This window comes from Pinus tabuliformis, chromosome 8, assembly GCF_031772625.1.
Source record: "Pinus tabuliformis cultivar Carrire ecotype Pingquan chromosome 8, CPIR1, whole genome shotgun sequence".
Lineage (NCBI taxonomy): Eukaryota > Viridiplantae > Streptophyta > Pinopsida > Pinales > Pinaceae > Pinus > Pinus tabuliformis.
In genome coordinates this window covers 1,341,384,772-1,341,403,045 of record NC_142294.1, presented here as the reverse complement: position 1 = coordinate 1,341,403,045, position 18,274 = coordinate 1,341,384,772, and the positions used below count along the sequence as shown (strand labels likewise).

General features: G+C 43.0%; 1 protein-coding gene across 14 annotated transcripts in view; it reads right to left on the bottom strand.

Annotated features, from left to right (window-relative positions):
• Positions 1 to 18,274, bottom strand: part of LOC149240432 (nudix hydrolase 19, chloroplastic-like) — a 391,868-nt gene that overhangs the window by 261,092 nt on the left and 112,502 nt on the right. The window lies entirely within an intron of this gene.

Genomic DNA, 18,274 nt, shown 5'->3' with positions numbered 1-18,274 from the left:
CATATAGATAGATAGACACTATTACCCCTCAATTTCACTTCAGACTCCAAAGTACCTCACTTTTTTGGCCAAATTTTTTTCTTGTATCTAAGCCAATCCCGTGCATATCTGGAGATGATACCAGAACCCAAGGTTCTGTGATCAGTTGTGCCATCATAATGATTTGTATTATGTATCATGATCAGCCAAAAGTGTGAACATTGTATTATCTTGTATTATGTATCATGATCAGCCAAAATTGTGAACATTGTATCTTATTGTACGATACCATAGTTAGTGATCTATGTAAAATGTTTTTTTCATCTAGGTGGTTTATCTAGACCTTTGTCATTACTCATGGCCTGTCCTCTTCGTCCCTATTTCAAGGTAGTCCCTGCCCTTATGGCTTGTACTAAGCATCTCATGGAGGCCATTTATGGCTGAGATGGGTGTGCGGAAGCTTTGGAGTGGATCTATTAAGGCACATGACTTAGGGAACCCCTAGGTATTTTTTACTTTACCCGTATGTAAAAGTGTTTCTAATGTATTACAAAGGTTGTCACACCTAGAAAGCACAATTACTTTATCACTAGCCATGGGTCTACCTATGTATTTGTTGCACTTTGACCTGAGTGATTATTTACCTAGCACTTTTAGGACTTATGACATGTATTTAGCACTTGAGATCTTGTAAAACCACCTCATGAAGTATTTCTACATATTTATATGTAGTGAGACCAGGGAGACCCCTTCTCCACAATGCACTAGGCATTCTTGGGCTATTCTTCATGCACATGGACTGGTCATAGACTCATACCATACCACAACACATTCCATAGAGTGCTCAGCCACATCATCACCTTTGGAGCCCCATGTCTTCCAACTTGGAGATTGCATTACTTGACTGTTTGAGCATCTATTTCACATCTGTGGACTAGTTTTACTTTCCTAGACATGTCGCAGGTGGTTAGCATGATTTTGGGAGGAGGTTACATATTGGAGACCTCACTTATGATGGCTAGGCGCTATTTTGAATGAGTTATCCCCTCTTGGAGCATCCCACATGCCATACATGTGGCCAATTTCTCCTTCCTCATCCCTATTGACTCATTTTGTGAATCAATCTATCTTTGAGGGTATTTTTGAGGTTGTTAACATGCATTATGGAGGAACGTTGGCCACCCTTGACCTCATTCTTCCTTTTCTGGGGTGGGACATCCTCTCTCTTACGAAAATATTGTACATGTGGCACAATTACTTGAATAGTTTCTGTATTTTTGACCTTGTCCTCATGCTTAGTTGAAGGATAAATCTTTTTTGTGATCTCATAGGCTAAATTTAAAGAGAAAGATAAGATATTTTTATTAATGTCCGACAAATTATCACAAAAGTAGGTCAATGAGACTAAAGAGTACAACTAGTATGAAAACAATGTGGGAGTGCTAGCACAACTCCTAGAAAATGCCAAAAATAATGCAAGTAAAGAAACCTATATATATATAGGCGTGTGTGTGTGAGTAAAATTCTGACAAAGGTACAATGATATAAAACAATAAGTGAGTTTGTCCAAGACTAGAAAGGTGGACAACACAACACAAGAGCTTGTCAAGAGAGAGAGAGTCAGAGAGGGAGATTAGTCAATGGGGCCGATGATGTCAAGGTCTCCTCAATCTGATGGCCAAGGGCAAGGGGGGCGTACTAGGAACTGGCTAACTGTTAGAGTCTTTTGGTACCATCAACGAGCCCAGTTGTCTACTCCTAACAATCGAAATAAGGAAACTTCAAATAGATCTCCAGTTGCTCCTTAGATCTGGGAGGCAGTCTAATGAATGGGATGTGCTCTACTCTAGATTCATCTAGAGTTGATCTCTTTAATGCTCCATGAACATGTGTCTTGATGTATGTTCCAACATCGCCAAACTGGTCTCAATAATACCGAGTGTCCCTGTTGCCACAAAATCTAGCAGGCCTGGTGCGAAGTCCCACTAGGCAAATCGAACCTTAGGGCAACAAGAGATCAGTTGCCATTGCCACCTTAGCAACCTTTCTCCTGCTATCTAGTGGTATTCAATAACAAGGCAGGTTTCCTAAATGCTCACCTAAAGGGGATTCAAAAAGAATGGGTTAAGGTGATTGAATGAGGTCTAAAGATTGGAATATAACACTAGTGAATCCTAGAAGGCCTGAGTAATCTCTGCGAAAGTTCAAGTACTTTGTTCCTAGACCAATTATATGGCTGCTATAAGTTAGGGTTTTGTGGATTTTCAATGATAAGGCAAGCAATGCCATATAACAGCCAAAAAGAAAAGGTCTTTTAATGATTCATCAACAACGGTAAAATACCTTCAAATAGATACCTAGGATCTAGGATTTACAATGTAGTTTTATGGCTGAAACTATACATAAGCAGCAAAGGAATGTTGATGTTGTTGAAAATTGGCAGTTAGGGGAGCAATTTCCTCATTGGAGAAGCCCAGCATCCCCAATGGAGGTCCCTCTTCTACTTGAGAAAAATTAATTTTCACATGGAACATATTATTATTATTATTATGTTGGTCTAGGTCAACATGAAAAAATTCTTAGTCAGCCTAGAGAGAGAAATTGACCCTCCTCCAACCCATATAAATACAAGTTCATTGACCTCACTTGGAAACATCATCATCACATCACATCTTCATCTATTGGTTCGATATATTTTGAAAATTGCAGGGATGAGTTCACACGTGCGAAGGAGACAGAGGAGTTATGTTGACTAGCGTTGACTTTTTGTTTTGGGCACTCTTTGACCAACGTTAACTTGGGTTGATTTGACGTGGTTTGACCGAATCTCTAATCTGTTTTAGAAGGCCAAACTCAGGGAGACTTTGACCGAACTTCTGGGCATACTTTGACTACTTTGACCACAGATCTAAGCTAGGGTTTGTAATATTCCTAATTAGCCATGGATAATTGGAATATTCGATTTTGTCCAATTTTTGCCTTCTATAGTTATTTGTAAATAAATAAATAAAAAGTGAGGATGGGGGACATAACTCACTTTAAGAATAAAAACAGTCACTTCCTAGTAGCACAACGTTATGACTTAAAGGGGAGCTAAGGGGGCCAAAGGGGGGCGCAGAACTGGGGCCCACACAGACACATGGAGAGACTGCGCAGGAGGAAAGAACACGTGGCAAGAAGGGAATCACACAGGAGGAGGTGAGCCTAGGGATTGTGAGAGGCAGAGGTTATAAAATAGAGAGGAGCCCCCTCATTTTGGATCATTCAGTTATGTGCATTTTGTGCTAGTCATTTCGACTTCTAAGCACACTGGCTGTTTAGCTAGTCTGCAGCACTGTTTAGTGCATTGAGTGTCTCCGTTCAGAGATTTCACCCTTAGCCCCAAGGGACTTCGAGTGCCTACTCGGGCAAGGTATTTCCTTTGGCATTTCAGCAGTAATTTTATCAGCATTCCAGCAGCATTTTGGAGGACTGCGTAGCACTGCGAGAGGGACGCAGTTCTTTTTGGCAGTAGTGTTGGATTGGGGTTTTGCAGGAGGATTTAGGCTGAGTGATTGAGCAGGGGACCAGCCCTTGCATTTAGGAGGATTTTGGCAGAGTTTCATGCGGAGTTCTGGAGGGGTTTCTTCAGTGGCAGCGCAGAGCATTGAGGGACTACGCAGATCCCCAAGGGGGTGATTTTCAGAGGTCGGCTATTCCAGGAAAGCTTTCTGGGTTTCTCTGGGTTTTTGGAGTAGAGCCCGATTCCAAAGTTTCAGCATTTTCTGAGGAGGAGAGCAGCCCCAAATCATTATTTGTTTTCTAGTAGCAGCAGCACGGTAGTTCTCCAACAGCATCCACACAGAGAGGCCATTCCTTGTTATTCTAAGAGTATTTCTTCACTTGCCTTGTGCAAGTCGAGGTGCCACCTGTCTGATCACCTCTTGTACTCATTTTATTGCTCAGTATAATAAAATGGCTTAGCATTTCTCGCTGCATTTCTTGAGTATTTGCTTATATTTCCTGTTTAGATTATTATATGTTGTACCACTGTTATTTTGTCATTTCTGGGTTATTATATCATCTGAACATATTTGGTTGGAGTTTTGCTAGGGTTTGAGGAATATTCCGAGTTAGGGAAATTACAATGGTATCAGAGCATAGATCTGGCTCAACCTGTGGAGCTAGCAATCTATGACACCGGGGGAAAAACCCTACATTTGTTACAGAGGTAGAAGATACAGAGACACTGGATGTAGGTTGGAGAATACCTACGGAGAGGGAGACTGTGTCCCGGTGGTGGATGCAGAACAAGAGGAGTTGGTGGTTGACGCAAAACAGAAAGATCTGGTGGTGGACGCAAAGCAGATGGCAGACGAGGACGGGAAGAGATTTGCGGATATGCTCATCAAATCAGTGCAAGATCTGTCGAGGCAGATTGAGGGGATGTGGCCGAGATTCACGACAGTAGAGGCCAGACAGGGTGAGAGCCCACAAGTTTTTAAGATTGGTGAGGGTTCAGGTGCATCCCATCATTTTCCAGAGCAGCGTGATACTGCATAGCAGGTGGCCTCGCATGCCCCTACACGCTCTACCATGCCCACGTTCTTAGGAGCAGACACGGGGGTCGGAGCCCAGCAGGAGGCAGAGCCCGACCATATGGGCGATTATTTTGCAGAGTACCAGGCATACGGGCAGCAGTTCAAGGATGCCCTTTCATTCAGAGACTTTGTTCAGCTCCAGCGAGATAGTAGGCCCGCGATCATCACAGAGAGAATCGGCATTACCATGATGGTGACACCCACAGTGCAGCGAGTAGATTCCACTTGCCCACATTTGATGGTTCATCAAACAGTTCGGCAAAATCTTGGGTGGAGAAGCTGGACATTTATTTCCAGCTCAACCAGATGTCGGAGGTAGAGGCCATCAAGGTGGCAACATTGCATTTGGATGGCGAGGCCCAGGATTGGTGGTTCACGGGATGGTTACACTCGGGCACTCTACAGTGACGACATATGCGGAGTTTACTAAGAGATTGATGGAGCGATTTGATCGGAGAGATCCAGAGCAACATTTTGTTGAGCTAACGAGGCTCAAACAGACAAGGAGCCCAGAGACGTACATTGTAGATTTCTTGAGGGTCTCTGTGATGGTGCTAAACCTCTCCACGGCACGGACGGTCTATATGTATGTTGAGGGGTTAGCAGAGCCACTTCGGGATCTAGTCTGATCCACTAGACCAGCTACGCTCCAGAACGCTATCAGCAGGACCCAGGACTTACAGGATGTCTTACCCAGGTCCCAGACACCTTACCCCCAAAGACAGTCTTTTCAGTCTAAGGGGAAGGATGTGAGGATTCCATCTCCAAAGGAGAATCCAGGACAAGTACAGATTGAGGACAATGTCAGGAGGGAGCTGAAGAAGAAGCGGTTGTGCTTCACATGTCAGGAGCCGTGGGCACCGAGACATAGATGTGCTGCTAGCAAAGCACACTTATTGAGGTCTTCTCCGAGATCAGTGGAGAAGAGGATGACGAGGAGGATGTGGAGGCAGGAGATAGCCATGCCATTAAGGGACCTTTGCCACCTCCACCGCCAGCAGCAGGTGGTGCATCTTTTGCACCCACCGAAGGGGCCCTTGCAGCATTGCGAGGAGTTCCCAAGTATCTAACGCTACGCGTACGAGGGACAGTACATTGCCAGCACGTATCAGTTTTTGTTGACAGTGAGGCGACCCACAACTTCATCGATGCACAGATGGTTGAGCGAAGAGGTATTCAGACAGAGAGCTTCGATGGGTTTTCAGTTTTGGTCCCAGGAGATTAGACCATGACGTGTGCTCATTATGTTCCAGAGCTTTCAGTGATGATGGGCACCTACACATTGACTGACCACTTTTTCGTGGTCGATATCCCAAACACCAACATGATACTGGGTGTTCAGTGGCTTATTACTCTAGGGAAGGTCACGACGAATTGGAAGACCCTAGAGATGGAGTGGGATGATGAGAAGACAAGGAGACATGAGAAGATACGGGGACAGCACACATATCCACCTCAGACTGTGTTGGCTCATCAAATGGAGGCAGTGTTCTGGAAGGGAGACATAGAGTGGGTAGTGGAGCTACGTGCATCAGAGGCAGGGACTACAGGGCAGACGGTACATCCAGAGATACAATCCATCCTTGATCGGTATGCCATACTGTTTAGGGAGATTCCACCAGGACAGCCACCGGATCGGGGGTTTGAGCACACCATCGAGCTTGAGCAAGGCATACAAGCAGTGATCACTACCCCCTATAGGCACCCCAAGGCCTATCGGGATGAGATTGAGCAGGCTATCCAGGAGTTGCTGGCTCTTGGGCACATTTGACTGAGCACGAGTCCTTTTGCTTCTTCTGTGGTGTTGGTGAAGAAGAAGGACGGCACATTGAGGATGTGCATTGACTATAGGGCCCTGAACAAGAAGACCCTAAAGAACAGGTACCCCATACCCAGGATCGATGAGTTGATGGACGAGTTGAGGGGAGCACGATTCTTCTCAAAGATTGATTTGAGATCTAGGTACCATCAGATTCACGTGAGGGAGTAAGACATTCCCAAGACCGCCTTCAGGTGTCACTATGGGCACTTTGAGTTCTTGGTGATGCCTTTTGGGCTAACCAACGCCCCCGCTACATTTCAGTCTTGCATGAATCACATCTTCCGTAGTCATTTGAGGAAGTTTGTGTTGGTATTCTTTGATGACATTCTCATTTACAGCAGGACTTGGGAGGAGCATCTCTAGCACATTGAGACGGTATTGCGTATCTTACAGGACCAGCGGTTCTATGCCAAACTCTCCAAGTGCGAGTTTGGGTTGACGGAGATGTTGTATCTGGGACACATCATAGGGGTGGGCGGAGTGAGAGTCCACGAGGAGAAGATCAGGGCCATCAGAGAATGGCTTGAGCCGAGAAACGTGACAGAACTTCGAGGATTCATTGGCATTTGTACTTACTACCGGAAGTTCGTCAAAGGTTTCTCGTAGCTTGCTGCACCCCGGACAGATTTGACGAGGGAGGGGGCATTCAGTTGGTCAGATACGGCGCAGTGAGCCTTTGACAAGCTCAAGGAGGTTATGAGTAGCTGCCCAGTGCTTGTGTTGCTAGATTTTACGCAGCCATTTGTTTTGGAGTGTGATGCGTCAGGAGAGGGGATCGGAGCAGTGTTGATGCAGGGAGGTCACCCTATAGCCTTTGAGAGCCGGAAGCTCCTTCCGCACGAGAGGTTGTATTCTATATACGACAAGGAGATGATGGCCATCATGCATGCATTGGCTAAGTACCAGCAATATTTGGTGGGTAACAGGTTCAGGGTGAGGACTGATCACAACAGCCTCAAGTTCTTTTTAGAGCAGAAGCAGCTACAGGAGAGGCAGCAGAAGTGGATCAGCAAGATCCAGGCATAGGACTTTGACATTAAGTATGTCAAGGGTAAGAACAACATGGTAGCAAATGCCCTTTCACGTAGACCAACCACATTGTCTCTTATGAGCTTGGATACAGACTGGAGGGCTCGACTCTTAGTAGAGTACTCCAAGGACAGGTTTGCATGTGAGGTTCTAGATGGGCAAGTGGCAGATGACAGGTACAAGGTGGTCGATGAGATCATCTATTACAGGGGTCGAATCTTCTTGACTGAGGGGTCTCAGCTCAAGAAGAAGATACTCCAAGCATCACATGATTCACCATTGGCAGGACATCAGGGGTTTACCAAAACCTACAGGGCCATTAGGGAGAGGTTCTCATGGAAGGGCCTCAAGGAGGACGTACTCCAGCACATCCGGGAGTGCGATGTTTGCTAGAGGAACAAGGGAGAGATGAGCCATCCCGCGGGATTATTGCAGCCTCTTCCCATTCCGGAGGGGAAATGGGAGAGTATTTCGATGGACTTCATCATAGGGTTGCCCATGGTACAGGGCAAGGATTGCATCTTTGTCGTCGTTGACCGACTGACAAAGTACGCACACCTTTTTTCCATATTCGCACGCTATACAGCAGCACAGGTGGCCGAGCTGTTCTTTCGAGAGATCTTTAGGCTACATGGTCTTCCTAAGACCATCGTCAGTGATAGGGACAGCCGTTTCATGGGCGGGTTTTGGCAGGAGCTTTTCCGATTGGTTGGGACGAAGTTGACACTGAGTACCAGTTATCACCCACAGACAGATGGGTAGACAGAGATAGTTAACAAGTGGCTAGAGGGCTACTTGCGTAACTATGTCAGTGGGCAGTAGCGAGCATGGTTGAGGTGGCTGCATCTAGGGGAGTACTGCTACAATACTTCACATCACATGTCCATTGGTATCTCACCATTCTATGCCTTATATGGGTATCATCCTTTATCTTTTGCTGACATGATGTTGGGTGATAGCAAGGCTCCCAGAGCCAAGATTTGGGTCAAAGAGAGTCAGGATATTCTCCAAGCTCTCAAGGATAACATGGCTACAGCACAGAACTAGCAGAAGCTGTATGCCAACAGGGGTTGAGTGGAGAGACAGTTCGAGGTAGGGGACATGGTCTACCTACGATTACAGCCATATCGACAGTCGTCACTAAAGCAGAAGGGGGCTGAGAAGCTCAAGCCCCACTTTTATGGGCCGTATAGGGTGATACGCAAGGTTGGACAGGTTGCATATGAGTTGGAGCTGCCCCAAGGCAGCAAGATTCATAACGTTTTTCATGTATCATGCCTGAAAAAGGCATTAGGGTAGCAGGTGACAGTGACAGATGAGCTACCACCCATGGATGATGAGGGGTATTTGGTATTGCAGTCGGAGGCTATCATTGATACCAGAGAGAGGCAGCTACGAAGCAGGACGGTCCGGGAATTCTTGGTGAGGTGGAAGAATTTGCCGGATGAGGATGCCACTTGGTAGAGTGAGAAGATCTTGCAACATCCATCACTTCAGTTGCTTGAGGACAAGCAACATTTTGCCAGGGGAGACTGTAATATTCCTAATTAGCCATGGCTAATTGGAATATTCGATTTTGTCCAATTTTTGCCTTCTATAGTTATTTGTAAATAAATAAAAAAAGTGAGGACAGGGGACATAACTCACTTTAAGAATAAAAAAAAGTCACTTCCTAGTAGCACAACGTTGTGACTTAAAGGAGAGCCAAGGGAGCCAAAGGGGGATGCAGAAATGGGGCCCACGCAGACACATGGAGGGACTGCGCAGGAGGAAAGAAACACGTGGCAAGAAGGGAATCATGTAGGAGGAGGTGAGCCTAGGGATTGTGAGAGGCAGAGGCTATAAAATAGAGAGGAGCCCCCCATTTTGGATCATTCAGTTATGTGCATTTTGAGCTAGTCGTTTCGACTTCTAAGCACGTTGGCTGTTTAGCTAGTCTGCAGTATTGTTTAGTGCATTGAGTGTCTCTGTTCGGAGATCTCAACCTTAGCCCCGGGGGACTTCGAGTGCCTGCTCGAGCAAGGTATTTCCTTTGGCATTTCAGCAGTAGTTTTATCAGCATTCTAGCAGCAGTTTCAGCAGCATTTTGGAGGACTGCGCAGCACTGGGAGAGGGACGCAATTCTTTCTGGCAGTAGTGTTGGATTGGGGTTTTGCAAGAGGATTTACGCTGAGTGATTGAGCAGGGGACTAGCCCTTGCATCTAGGAGGATTTTGGCAGAGTTTCAAGTGGAGTTCTGGAGGGGTTTCTTTAGTGGTAGCGTAGAGCATTGAGGGACTGCGCAGATCCCCAAGGGGGCGATTTTCGGAGGTCGGCTATTCAAGGAAAGCTTTCTGGGTTTTTCTAGGTTTTCGGAGTAGAGCCTGATTCCAGAGTTTCAGCATTTTTCGAGGAGGGGAGCAGCCCCAAATCATTATTTGTTTTCTACCAGCAGCAACACTGCAGTTCTCCAGCAGCATCCACGCAGAGAGGCCATTCCTTGTTATTCTGAGAGTATTTCTTCACTTGCCTTGTGCAAGTCGAGGTGCCACCTATCTGATCACCTCTTGTACTCATTTTATTGCTCAGCATAATAAAATGGCTTAGCATTTCTCGCTGCATTTCTTGAGTATCTACTTATATTTCCTGTTTACATTATTATATGTTGTACAATTGTTATTTTGTCATTTCTAGGTTATTATATCATCTGCACATATTTGGTTGGAGTTTTGCTGGGGTTTGAGGAATATTTCGAGTTAGGGATATTATAGGGTTTGAGCACAAGTTGACTTTGAAGGATGACCAAATCGTAGGCATAATTTCTAGATTGTTTTGCCAAGGTTTGACTGAAGAAGGAAGGGCACATTCATTGTTGGTTTGACCGAAATTTTCTGAGCAAGTTTGAGCATTGACTAGTGTTGAAGGAAATGTAACTAGGTTTGGTCTTCATAAATGTACTTTTGATATTTGTATTTATTCAAGAAAAGAAATATTATTTTTATTATATTTGTCAATGAGTTTCTTGCTCATTGAAATAGGTCTTGCACATGTTAAAGTGCTATAGGTGACCCAAAGAGTCAAAAGAAATGTTGAAGACCTTAAGGGCATGTTACACTATGTATACTTATGTATTAGAGTCAAAAGAATATACCTCCAAGCAAAGTTAAGTCTCCTCCATGCAATGGCACCATCAAAAGAAGCAATCCGAAATAAATAGAGCAAGTCGTCTTGCAGTCTTCAAGTTGGCCTAAAGGAGGGACATACCTCTATATATAGAGGTTGTCCACTCCTCCAATGTCAAGCTCACTCACCTCTGAAATCAGTGAAGGTAGAAGACTGAAAAGGAGAGAAGAAAACGGAAGCTAAAGGATCCTCTAGTGCAGCAAAGAAGGAGAAGTCATCACCGAGGATTAAGGATTGTTTCTAGGGTAAAACGCAGCCACACGTGCAAGAAAGGAAGGGTCTTCCTGCGGTCATAACAGCAGCAACTCATAGTCAACATATCTCATCATTTGGGCTAGAAACATAGGCCTAAAAGGCCTCCCACTCAAGCAAAGAAACAAGGAAGAAAAGCAAATCTAATAGGACTGTCCTAAAGCCTATTATAGTCACACGTGAGAAGAGAAAAAGGTTGTCTTTGCTGTCATAACAGCCCTCCTATTACAGTCATACAAGTCTATTGGTTGGTGAAGGAGAGGAAGACATCATCCCATGTGAAAGGGTCTCTTCAAAGATCAAGGATAAGTGTCTCTTCTAGAGCAAGTGCAACAAGATCTATCAACAGTTGAAAGAAGAATGAAGTGTCGGGAAACGAAGTGTCGAAAGGAGAAGAACAAAGTGTCGGGGAGACACAGTGTAGAAAGTAGGAAGGACTTGACTTGTGTTTGGAGGATACTCTGGTCAAGGGTCTAAGGTTTGGCATTGATCAATAAGAAGCTTCAATAAGAGAAATTTACTAAAGGGTTTCCCTCTCAAGAGGAGAGGTTTTGGCCCGGGCAGAGAGCCAACATCTTGTGTTCTTTTTCTTATGTTTTTGGTAGCAGTTTGATGAAGTACACACCCATGCATTAATAAGAAGAAGAAGAAGATTAAGCTAACAAGACAAATCGTAAAACGACTTCACAAATTGTTATCAAGTCAAGAAGAATCACACTACACCTAATTTCCCTAGATTCTTCAACATGGTATCAAAACTAAGGTGAGACATCAAGGAAAGGGCATCTCAAGAACACCCATAAGGTGACTCATCAAGGAATAAAATCTCAAGAACATCTACAAGGTTGAAGCATCAAGCCAAGAAGTCTCAATCACTTCAAGAAGGTCTACCATCTATCATTCATCAAGGAAGACTACAAAGCAAGAAGAAGAGCCTTATATAAAGGCACCTACAAGAAGAGCAAATCAAAGAAGGACCTACATCATCTACAAGCCATCAAGCAAATCTCATCATCAAGCAAGTCCACTTGGAGAAAGAAACTTGAAGAACATCAAGATCTAAGGAAGGCAAGCCATCAAGTCTTCAAGGAGAAAGCAAGTCCACTACATCTCAAAATCTATCAAGTAAGTATATGTCCCCTTCTGAATATACATCAATGTCTTTTTGCAAGGAAAGCAACAAATTGGTAGGTACCAATAACTTTCTTGCATGGAAGAAGAGGACTGATTTACTTCTCAAGGAGAATGAACTTCTAGAACACATCAAAGGGAATATCACTATCCCTGCTAAGGAACAAACTCAAGCCTTAGCCAAGTACAATAAGGATGAAACAAGAGCTCAAAGGATTCTAATAGAATCTATCAAGGACTCTCTCATTCCTTATGTCTCCAAACTTGAAACATCAAAAGAAATATATGATAAACTAGTAGAGCTATTCTTAGTAACCACAGCTAGAGAAGTGATATCTCTACAAAATGAATTGTACAAAATAAAGATATCAAAGGAAGGAATAGCTCCCTACTTCATGAAGATCTCTGAGATGAGGGATCAACTTCAAGAGCTAGGGGAAGTCATGTCTGACAGGGAAATGACAATTGTAGTACTCAATGCTCTACCTGAGGATTGGGGCAACTTCACATCAAGCATATATGCCAAAAAGGAAGCCACCCCACTAAGTGAAATGTGGCCTCTATGCAAGATAGAGGAAACAAGACTCAAAGCAAAGGAAGATGTGGGATCAAAGAGGCAAGCATTTGCTACCATGGCCAAGAGAAAGAGAAAATTTGGCAAATTTGGTCCATGATGAACAAGCAATAAAGATATGTCCAAAGTCCAATGCTTTGGATGCCAAGGATATGGACACTACAAAAGGAATTGTCCTAAACTTAAGAAGGACAACAACAACAAAAGAAAAAGGGAAGAAGCTCATGTAACTCAAGAAATGAAAGAAGAAGACAAGAAGCAGAAAAAGGAAGATCCTCCAGATCTCTACTATGACTAAGTCAAAACTCTCTACTTAAGTCTTCTTTCAAAGTTTTGAGTAGTATAGGAGCATGTAGAAATAGAATAGAATGCATGGTTAAAGATATCTTCTAGAATATAGGAGCATGGTAGATATAGCTCAAGATATTCATGTAGAAGGAGCATACCTAGTATAGGACCTCATCCACAATGAAAGAAAATTGATCATGATTAAGAATCTTAGAAGGCCTCCATCATCAAAAAGGAAGAAATGTTTGCAGGGTAAGGATCTTCTAGATCCTCTGATAGAATCTTCAAAAGAAGATTCATAAACAAGAGCAAATGTCTCATTGGGAGTCCCATTCATGGGATTCAAGAAAAGGATGATATGCAGGCAAGCTAAGATGAAGCAAGAAGGGCCACACCATGGACAATCAAATGAAGCCAAGATGATCTAAGGAAAATCAAGATGAGGTATGTATGCATCAAAGTTAAGTCATGTCATCATATGTATATTATTGAGTCATGGGAATAGTTCTATGACATGATCAAGTATGAAAGAATCTCTTTCACCAATGACATGCTTGAAGGCATGTACTACAATGCAATAAAGGTCAACAAAAGGATATGCTCACATAAGGAGTATAAGATTGCTGACTAAGAAGCACGTGAAGAAGAAATGTTGACTAGTCCAAGAAGCAGGCAATGAAGAAGTGCTCCCACAAGGAGCATAAGGTGGTTGACCAATCTATCCAAGAAGATGCAAATGAAGAAAGAGATCAAGCATGTGAAGAACACCATGGTTACAAAGAATCACTATTTGACAAGATACTTTGAAGACATCTCTTGAAAGAAGGCATGACAACTCTGACAAAGGAAGAAAAAGATCAAAGGACCCTTGACACCTGTGAAGGCCTTGGAGATATGAAAGGTGCAAATAATTGATTCTACTCTACAAAGATGTCATGATGAAGAAGCCATCCAGCAAAAGTACCATTTAATGTTGAAGCAATATCAGGATGAAGTCATGAAGGGCTACTAGATCGAAGTATGGAAACAAGAAAGTACAATGAAGCATCCATATGAAAAAGTATTTTGACGCATAGACAAGATGACAAAGTTGTAGCCAGATGACAACAGAACCTTATATATGACAAGAAGGCCACTTTCCACGAAGGAAGCAATGACATGACAAATCAGGAAGGAAAGTGATCGATGGATGGTGCCCTACCAAGAAGAAGTTCGAACAAAGACATCATGACATCAAAGTAAAGGAGATCAAGCAGCTGAAGGACCCATGAAGAAGTTGTTGATGAATGGGCAAGTCCCTAGCTAAGAGGGAGTTCTGACAAGTTCCCAACTACAAAGGAACGTGGGCAAGTTACCTGTCAGAGGAAACTTGGGCATGTCTTCCTCATTCAAGAGGAAGGGATAGACACAACATTCTCGTCTTCACTTGGGAAGAAAGAATGGGAGGATTGGGTAATCATCTGGCATCTAATACTCTTTGAGAATGTGTAGGGCATCCAAGACAAGAGTAGGCAAGAGGACCAATATTCTTTGAGGGCTAGGAACCCAAGATAAGAATAGTCCTAGCAGGTCATACTTAGTGAACACTCGGGTGGGTATGTACCTTATGAGACAATGAATAAGGTGTCTATAAGTCATTGGTCTCGCTAGCATTGTGCTATGATCCATTGAGAGATAAGAGTTGTCAGTGAAGGCCTTGCTGTCGAAACAATGTTGGTTACGATGATGCTATAATAGATGGATTGCTAATCCGGTTTCTCTTATGTGAATTCTTCAAGATTGAAAAATAGCCAAACAACTTGTAATGTTGTATGAATAACTCCTTAGTTAAGAGGGAGTGTTGAAGGAAATGTAACTAGGTTCGGTCTTCATAAATGTACTTTTGATATTTGTAAAAGAAATATTATTTTTATTATACTTGTCAATGAGTTTCTTTCTCATTGAAATAGGTCTAGCACATGTTAAAGTGCTATAGGTGAGTCAAAGAGTCAAAAGAAATGTTGAAGACCTTAAGGGCACGTTACACTAGGTATACTTATGTATTAGAGTCAAAGAATATACTTTCAAGCAAAGTTATGTCTCCTCCATGCAATGGCACCATCAAAAGAAGCAATCCGAAATAAATAGAGCAAGTCAGCCTGCAGCCTTCAAGTTAGCCTTCAAGTCGGCCTAAAGGAGGGACAGACCTCTATATATAGAGGTTGTCCACTCCTCTAATGTCAAGCTCAGTCACCTCTGAAATCAGCGAAGGTAGAAGACCAAAAAGGAGAGAAGAAAACGCAAGTTTAAGGAGCCTCTAGTGCAGCAAAGAAGGAGAAGTCATCACCGAGGGTTAAGGATTGTTTCTAGGGTAAAACGCAGCCACACGTGCAAGAAAGGAAGGGTCTTCCTACGGTCATAACAGCAGCAACTCACAGGCAACATATCTCATCATTTGAGCTAGAAACATAGGCCTAAAAGGCCTCCCACTCAAGCGAAAAGACAAGCAAGAAAAGCGAAGCTAATAGGACTGTCCTAAAGCCTATTATAGTCACACGTGCGAAGAGAAGGAGGTTGTCTCTGCTGTCATAACAGCCCTCCCATTACAGTCATAAAAGTTTGTTGGTTGGTGAAGGAAAGGAAGACATCATCCCATGTGAAAGGGTCTCTTCAAAGATCAAGGATAAGTGTCTCTTCTAGAGCAAGTGCAAGAAGATCTATCAACAGTTGAAAGAAGAACGAAGTGTCATGGAACGAAGTGCCGAAAGGAGAAGGGCAAAGTGCGGGGAGACAAAGTGCAAAAAGGAGGAAGGACTTGACTTGTGTTTGGAGGATACTCTAGTCAGGGGTCTAAGGTTTGGCATTGATCAATAAGAAGCTTCAATAAGATAAATTTACCGAAGGGTTTTCCTCTCAAGAGAAGAGAGGTTTTGGCCCTGGCAGAGAGCCAACATCTTGTGTTCTTGTTCTTATGTTTTTGGTAGCAGTTTGATGAAGTACACACACATGCATTAATAAGAAGAAGAAGATTAAGCTAACAAGACAAATTGTTATCAAGTCAAGAAGAATCACACTACACCTAATTGCCCTAGATTCTTCAACCACTGGTTAGGGCAAGTCGTAGACTGTTGTTGACTATACTTTTATAGGACCAGAAACTGCATACTAGTTCTTTGACCAGATTTGACTTTATCTCTCATCTTTGAAAGGTTTTTGGATTGGATGAATTGGATTAGTCAAAGCTTGACTTCGACTCACTGATGGATGTACTATGTATCTCTTGCTAAACACTGATTGACTGATAGAAGAAGAATCTGGTTGGGTTTTCCCCCTTGTGGGGTTTTTCCTTGGTCTTTGACCTAAATCATTGTGTCTCATTGATCTTGGATATCTTCTATTGTGCATATTGTTTACTGTTCTATCTACAATTGCTTATTATTATTGGGTGACTAATTATTATATTGGCAAAGTGAATGCTACTAGAAGAAGAAATTATTTAAGTGATTGTTACAGCATAGAACATTGTGAAAAACTAACATGGTGTGAAATTTCCTTGAAATTGCAGCAACTGGAAATTAATTCTTCTAACTGATTAATTATGCAGTTTATTTGTTATGGCAAATAACGAATAAATCGCACTGCAATTCTTCACAATAAAATTACGCCACGGAAAATAAAAGAGAAAATAGATGCACACACACAATAAAAATGACACCAATATTTTTGGACAAAATTCCTCTGAAAAAAACCTAAAGCGAAAATCAGTGCAGCAGATAAAAGTTTATTTTTATTATATACAGCAGCAAAATTTGAGTATAATAATCTACATGCCAAACAGGCAATCCTCTAGCAAAATAATCTAGCGAAATACAAGTGAGATTGTCTCACTCCACAACTGATCTGGCTCCAACAACTGGCTCAACTGAGCTACTCAAAATGCCCCTGCATCAACCTCTGCACAGTGCTTGTACAGGCCCTACTCGCATTACATGTGGAGCTTCACGGAATTTGTCATTTTGCCTAACTCTACCTCTGGAAATGATTCACTTGGCCTCCTGGAAATTTTCCCGACCTCTAGCACCTGAATCGATCTCCTCTTCAGCTGAATCGAAATGCCCTCTGAAGCTTATGCGCTACCTCACTAAGGAAATAATGCGGCCCTCCGACTGTTGACTCTCTAGCACTAGAACTTCACCGGAAATCTCTGTTGCTACTCCCTCTTGCTTCTACTTTCCTTCTAGCTCAAAATCTTCTTCCCTGCTCAAACTCCACAACTGGATAGCTTGATCTGCCAAGGAACTCGCTCTCCTTGTGTCTCACAACTGTCTCAAGTGTATCTTCTCCATCCCCATTGACCTGCTCTTATAATCTCTCATTGGAGCACCAACGACCATGATTAAATCATTATCAACGACCAACATCATCTCAAACTCAATCCATGTGAGTTTCTAGAGCATTCTCACATTCCTTAATTAATTACAATTAATTAACTAGTTTTCCTAAGTTGGACTTAGGAAAAATTTAAATGATGACTAATTAATTTAATTAAGGTATTTCGCAAGGTTATCTCGTGAAACCTTTTCTAGGTTTTGAAGATCTTGTGTTCTTAGTCTCTCTGACACAAATCGTGACTAGAACACTTGTTCGATCTTACAAAAACTAACAGTCCCTCTTAGCAAGGAAGGTGTTCTCCCATAACATCTTCCCTCATGATGTTGATGTCTAACATTTGTAACAACTTTTCATTGTCCACCAATCTATGGCGCATACTCTTATTCATCTGCTAGCCCTATAGTTGAACCATCCTACATCTGCGGTGTTGACACTACATTGTGCCACCCTGCACTACTACCAACACTGCTTTGCGCTGCATCTAAACTCATGTTGTTGTTGTTGCAACTGCTGCAACTGAGAACCAATCTACTGATCCACTGTGTCCTTGTACTGGCTCTGCAACTATCTCCTGAGTCTCTGACTGCAACTAGCATTTGCATTGTCTACTGAGTAACTGTCTATGCCCGACTATCTCTGCACCCCTCTCGTAACTGAATGCAACTATCTCTCAAGATCAAACTACGCCTACTGACACTGGTCCTTCTACTACTGAAAAATTGTGGGCCACTGTAGCCAAGGTGATGATCCATGAGGAAACATTTGTCTGATGTTGTCCTCCTTGGACCCTGCCCAATCCTGCAACTCTGAAGTACTAGGCTCCACCTCCATCTAGAGGTATAGTCGTTATCAATGCAAACTCCTCCATCTTGGAGGTTAACTCATCTATGTCTACCGAAGTTGTTGCCTGTTGCTCCCCCTTCTTGCCCTTCTTCCTCTTGGGACACTAGGGTTGTAGTGACCAAACTCACCACACCTAAAGCATTTGATCTTTGACAAATCCTTCTTTTTCTCTCCTCCCTTTGAGCTTTGTGCCTGACTAGAACCCTTCTTCACGTTTCCTTCACTGGCAAGGGCTACATTATC